We start from the raw sequence: 6,704 nt of genomic DNA, 5'->3' as shown, positions 1-6,704 counted from the left end.
GTCAAGGAAAACACGCTGTGCCAATCCCCATATGCCTGCACACTCAAGTACACCTGTGCACACACACGCCTGCCTGGGCATCTGAATACAACACGTGTAGGGCTTGTTTTCTGTCAGCTTGACACAAGCTGGAGACGCGGCTGAGAACAGGGAGCCCCCAGCTGAACGCCTCCCTAAGAGTGGCCTGTGTGCAAGCCAGAGGCGCATTTTCTTGATTGACTGATGTGGGTGGATCCAACCCACTGTGGGTGGTGCCACCTCTGGTCGGTGGTCCTGGATTCTGTAAAAACACAAGCTGAACAAGCCATGGGAAGCAAGCCAGTAAGCAGCATTCCTCCATGATTTCCACATCAGTTCCTGCCTCCAGGTTCCTGCCTGACTTCTCCGGATGACAGACAAGAAAGAAGCAGCAATAAGATGGAATAAACCCTTATTGTCCTGTGTTATGTTTGGTCATGGTACTTCATCACAGCGGTAAAAACATAAGACAATATTCAAAATAATAAATAAATAGATTTGGCAATAATTTCTTGGCTATATCAAAAAGCAAGTCAACAAAATAATAGGTAAATTTTATTTAATAAAAAATTAGCAGCTGGGCGGTGGTGGCGCACGCCTTTAATCCCAGCACTCGGGAGGCAGAGGCAGGCGGATCTCTGTGAGTTCGAGACCAGCCTGGTCATTAAGAGCTAGTTCCAGTACAGGCTTCAAAGCTACAGAGAAACCTTGTCTCACAAAAGGGGGGGGAGAACAGGGTATTAAAAAAGGGAAAAAATAGGCTTGGTGGTATAAACCTTTAATTTCTGCACATGGGAGACTGGAGCAGAATTCTCTGCAAGTTCAATGCCAGTCTCGGCCACACAGCAAGCAGGCCAGGCAGAGCTTCGTAGTATGACCTGTGTAGCCTTGCTGGTCTGGAACTGTCTCTGTAGACTCAGCAGGCCTCAAACTCAGAGACCTGCCTATGCCTGCCTTCCAAGTGCTGGGATTAAAGGCTTGTGCCTCCACCCCCAGCCCTGCTTTATTTTATTTAGTTTTTGACTGTCAGGCACAGTGACATACACCTTTAATCCCCACCACTTGGGAGGCAGAGGCAGACTCATCTCTATGAGTTCTATGAGACAGTGGGGCCCTGTCTCAAAAACAAAATCAGGTGTGGGTATACGTGGTCTTTGTTTATTTGTGTGGGAGTAGACACACTTCTGACCCCCACACGGCAGAAGCGCAGAGCTCCTGGGGCTGGAGTCACAGCCCTTGAGAGCCGCCCAACGCTAGTGACTGGAACTGAAGAAGGATCCCCTGCGAGAGAGCAAGCGCTCTAGCCTGCCACCTCTCCAGCTTGCCACACACGTCCTTTAAGCCGCTACGCCCTCTTGATGACCGGCTGAAATCAGGAAGTGCTACTTCTCCAAATTTGTTCTCTTTTTCAGATTGTTTTGGCTTTGAGACGCCCTTTGAGGTTCCCTCCCACGGTACAGACCGTATATCTGATGTGGATGCGCGCCCTTTGAGATTCCCTCGCAGGGTCAGACCGGATATCCGATGTGGATACGCAGTCAGTCACTGTGAGCCACCCAAGGTGAGTGCTAGGAGCTGAACCCCAGCTCTCTGTGAGAGCCGGATGGGCTCTTCCCTGACTGCTGAGCTATGTCTCCAGTTCACTACTCAGAATGCAGAGAACTAATATTGACAAGAAGACCAACACCACCTCTGTATATTCAAAAATGGATGCAGAATGTAAACAGACATTTCTCCAAAGAAGACACATAAATGGCCACTAGGTCATAGAAAGATGGTTAAGACAAAGCCCACTGAAAGCCTGCTAGGATGACATTACCCAGAAACAGATGACAAGATAAAAAGGAGGTAGGAGATCTGAACCTCATCATTGACTGCAGCCACTGAGGGATAAGATAGCTCTTCTGGAAAAAGACAGCAGCATTGCCAAGCACACGCCTTTAACTCTAGCACTCAGGAGACAGGGGCAGGCTGATCTTTGTGAGTTCGAGGCCAGCATGGTCTACTGAGCTAGTTCCAGTATAGCCAAGGCTACACAGAAAAACCCTGTCTCGAAAAGCCATAAATAAATATGAAATATGAAAAAATAAAATAAAAGCAGAAGCAGACTTACCACACTGCAACAATTCTGCTTCTAGATGCAGACAAAAACCAGTGGAAAGCAGAAACTCAAATATATTTGCATCTCCACCTTTATAACAATACCAATATTCATCACTGGACAAGTAGTTTTCAGTGGAGACTGTTTAAATTTGAAGTTCATGCCCATGATCAGGTTAACTTACTTTCCTGTCCTATTGATTAAGAATGTTTGTGAAGCCAGGCGGTGGTGGCGCTCGCCTTTAAACCCAGCACCCCGGGGGCAGAGGCAGGTGGATCTCAGTGAGTTTGAGGCCAACCTGGTCTGTAAGAGCTAGTTCCAGGACAGGCTCTAAAGCCACAGAGAAACCCTGTCTCGAAAACAAAACAGAAAAATAAAACTTTAAGAATGCTGGTGATAAAAGGAGCATTGATTTTATTAAGCACTTTCCCTCTGTCCACAGAGGTGGTGCTGTCCCTGTTTACGCCTCCTGTGGAGAATGACAGAATTGTCCTCACAGCACAGAGTGCTACATCGTAGTCGTGGGATGGCCACGACTGGTCGAGGTGTTGATCACTACTGAATCTGATCCACTGGCATTTTAGGAGGGCTTTTCCTGCTGTTGTCATATTGGAAGAGAGAAGCCTGCAGTTTTACTCTCTTATTTTTATTTATTATATTTGAGGGGAGCTGGGGGAGCTGGTTCAACAGTTAAAAGCACTGGCTACTCTCTCTAGTAGAGGGCCCAGATTTGATTCCCAGCACCCATATAGTGGCTTATAACCATCTGTCACTCTAGTCCCATGGGATCCACCGCCCTCCTCTAGCCTCCACAGGCCACTATTATATGGTGTTCTGTCATGGATCAGAACCTAACACTCATACATATAAAATAAAATAAAAAAATCTAAAATAAGACGAGGTACAGAGGCTGGGGAAATAACTCCACGGCAGGGAGGGGCCTGATGTGCAAACATGAGGGCCTGAGTTAGAGAGGGGAGGGGCCTGCTGTGCAAACATGAGGGCCTGAGTTAGAGAGGGGAGGGGCCTGCTGTGCAAACATGAGGGCCTGGGTTAGATTCCCAGAGTCCACGGCAAAGCTGGCCATGGCCGTGTCTGTAAGCCCTGCACTGATGGGGATGGAGACAGAAGACCCCAGGAAGTCACTGTTCAACCTCAGCAAGAGACCCAGTCTCAATACAAGTAAGGCAGAGGGGCTGGGAAGGGGGCCCAGTTAAAGCGTTTGTGGAGCAAGAAAGACCAGAGTTCTGATTTCCAGAACCGAGTAGCTATAGGGTGTGTGTGGTAAGTCGCCTGCATTCCAGCCTAGGAGGGAAGAGACAGGGTATCCTGGAGAATGCTGGCTAGTGTTCACAAGTCTCGGTTTGTTTTAGAACTTCTGTCTCAGGTTAAGAGCACTTACTGCTCTTCCAGAGGTCCTGAGTTCAATTCCCACCAACCACATGGTGACTCACAACCACCTGACCACCTGTAATGAGATCTGGTGCCCTCTTCTGGCTTGCAAGGACACATGCAAGCAGAACATTATTCATAATAAATAAATAAATAAATCTTAAAAAAGAAAAAAAAGACCTTCTGTCTCAAAGAATAATGTGGAGGGTTGGAGAGACGCCTCATCTCTTAAGAGGTTCTGTGTAGGGGATCTGATGCCCTCTTCTGGTCTCCAAGGGTACCAGGATACATTAGCATACATTAACACACATACACAAGCACACATAAATAAAAATATTCTTTAAAAAAAGATAAAGTGAAAGAGCAATTAAAATTCTCAGTCTCGGCCTAGAGTCTCCACAAGCATGTGCCCACACATGAACACACACATACACATAGGCACACACATGAACACACACATACACATAGGCACACACTTGAACACACACATACATTTGGTGAGGTTGGTCAACTGGACGCCCCTCTAGCACCACAGAAACTTGGTGCGAGATGAAATTCAAGGTCATATTTGGCTTCACACTGAGTTCAGGACCAACCTGTAACACAAATTCTAATTGCTCTTAATAAAAACCCGGGGTCCGATATTATTGGGTAAAGGCTGAGAGATCAGTGAAGCAGACGGCATGTCACTACAGAGACCCTGTACTTCTACTGATGCTCAGACCAAAGGGGCGATTCTGTCCTTAGACTGCTCCTCAAACTGCTCAGACTGCACTGAGCTCCTGTCTCCTCCTGCCTTATATTCCTTTCTCCACCCAGCCATATCACTCCTGTCTCCACCTCTCTCGTGCTGGGATTAAAAGCGTGGGACTCACAAGTACTGGGATTAAAGTGTGAGCCACCACCGCCTGGGCTCTAGTGGCTAAGCCCTGCATTCTGATCTTCAGTCAAACTTTGTTAAAACATAAAATATCACTGTATTTTTCCTTTTTTTAATCTAAAATAAAAAAGAAGGCTATAACTAATATAAGAAAAACTATATATAATAAGTACAATAACTATATACAATATATACAGGCAATACATACATCAACAATGTCTAATCAATTTTCATTTGACAAATTCAGAGAAAATACTCCATTATCTATCCTATCTTGGTGAGTCCAAAGTCTTGTACCTAATTTTCTTTCTATCATAATTTGTATTACTAATTCAAAATTATCTTTTTATGTCTCTCAACTTTATATACTTTACTTTTAGGGGAGCTTTTTTTGAGACAGGGTTTCTCTGTGTAACAGTCCTAGCTGTCCTGGAACCCACTCTTTTAGACCAGGCTGGCCTTGAACTCACAGAGTGATGAGATTAAAGGCATGCACCACCACCATCCAGTTTACTTTACATTTCTCTAGGGAGTTTCTTTTCTGAGTCTGGTAAACAAGGAAAACCATAACTATAACTCTCTGGTCTCCAACTCCCTCAGAGACCAGAGAAGGAAATAATATTAACTGAGTAAGCAGGAAGTGTGAGCAAGTGACTTCTAAAAAAATGTGAGAAATGACAGACACAGCTGGCTGCCTGGACAACCACCCAAGGGTTCCTCTGTAATGTTGGGGCATCCACCTTCAGCCCACAGGCCTAGAATATTTAACAGACTTTTCTATGAAGCAGGATTTTTGAAGGATTATCCTACCTTGTCTTGACAAGGTTTTGCAGCCACTCTCTTTTGTGTCCTGCTTGTCCAATTTGAACAGCACACCATCAAGGGTCAAGGCAATAGTACCCACTGCCTTACTTTTGCCACAAAGAAAGAAGACTCTAGTTTGGAGAGATAGTTTAGTGATTAAGAGCATTGCCTGCTCTTCCAGAGGTCCTGAGTTCAATTCCCAGCAACCACATGGTAGCTCACAACCATCTGTAATGAGATCTGGCCTTCAGGTATACATGCAGCCAACAGAACACCGTGCACATAATAAATAAATAAATCTAAAAAAGAAAAGAAAAGAAAGCAGACTCCATGTGAAGTTTCTTCGAGGCCCATCATCTTCTCCATGCTGCCAGGAACAGAAATATCTCATTGTCATTTTAAAAAAAGAATGTATGTTATTAAAACATCTTTTAAAAAAATATTTATCTATTTACATACCAATCCCGGTTCCCCCTCGCTCCTCTCCTCTCTCTCTTCCCCCCACCACACCCCCATCTGCTCCTCAGAAAGGTTAAGGCCTTTGCTGGGAAGTCAACTAAGTCAGTCCTATCATGTCACTGAAGCAGGACCAAGCCCCGCCCCCCATTTCCTAGGCTGAGTAAGGTATCACTCCAAAGAGGATGGGCTCCACCAAGTCAGTTCATGCATTAGAGTTAGATCCAGGTCGCACTGCCAATGTCCACATATATTGCCCAAGCCATACCACTGTCACCTGTATTCAGGGCCTAATTGGGTCCTATGCAGGTTCTCCAGTTGTCAATCAGGAGTCAGTGATCTTCCATTAGTTCAAGTCAGCTGATTCTGTGGGTTTCCCCATCATGGTCTTGACCCCTTTGTTCATATTATCGTTCCTCCCTCTCCTCACATGGAGTTTGGCCCAGTGGTTAGTTGTGGATCTCTGCATTTGTTTCCATCTGTTTCTGGAAGAGAGTTCTAGCTTCTCTGGGGTTGTGAACTATAGGCAGGTTAACCTTTGTTTTAAGTCTGGTATCCACTTAGTGTTGACTGGGGTTTTTGTCCTGCCCAGTTCCCGCAGTTGTTAAGTCCCAAAGAAATCACATAGAGGTCTACATTAGTTATAAACTGATTGGCCTTCTAATAAGAAGTAGCTCGGACTTCTTATTAACTCTTAAAACTTATATTAGCCTATTATTCTTGTCTATGTTAGCCATGTGGCTCAGTACCTTATTTGGCAAGGCAGTCATGTCTTGCTTCTTTTGTGGCTGGGTCACCACTGCAGAAAAGAACTTTCCTCTTCCTTAGAATTCTCATTGCCTTGCTTATACTATTTACCTGGCTACTGACCAGTCAGCGTTTTATTAAAATACAATTGATAGGGTACAAACCACTGTCCCACAGCAACTTATGAGCAAGTACATACTATATTTGTCTTTCTGGGTCTGGATTACCTCACTCAGGATGTTTTTTTCTAGTTCTGTCCATTTGTCTGCAAATTTACAGATTTTTTTTTTTACAGTCGAATAGTAC

The sequence above is a fragment of the Alexandromys fortis genome, unplaced genomic scaffold (assembly GCF_014885135.2).
Source record: "Alexandromys fortis isolate MF-2015 unplaced genomic scaffold, M_Fortis_MF-2015_v1.1 scaffold_3, whole genome shotgun sequence".
NCBI classification, from domain to species: domain Eukaryota; kingdom Metazoa; phylum Chordata; class Mammalia; order Rodentia; family Cricetidae; genus Alexandromys; species Alexandromys fortis.
The sequence above is the reverse complement of the archived record's forward strand: the minus strand, read 5'-3'. Positions refer to the sequence as shown.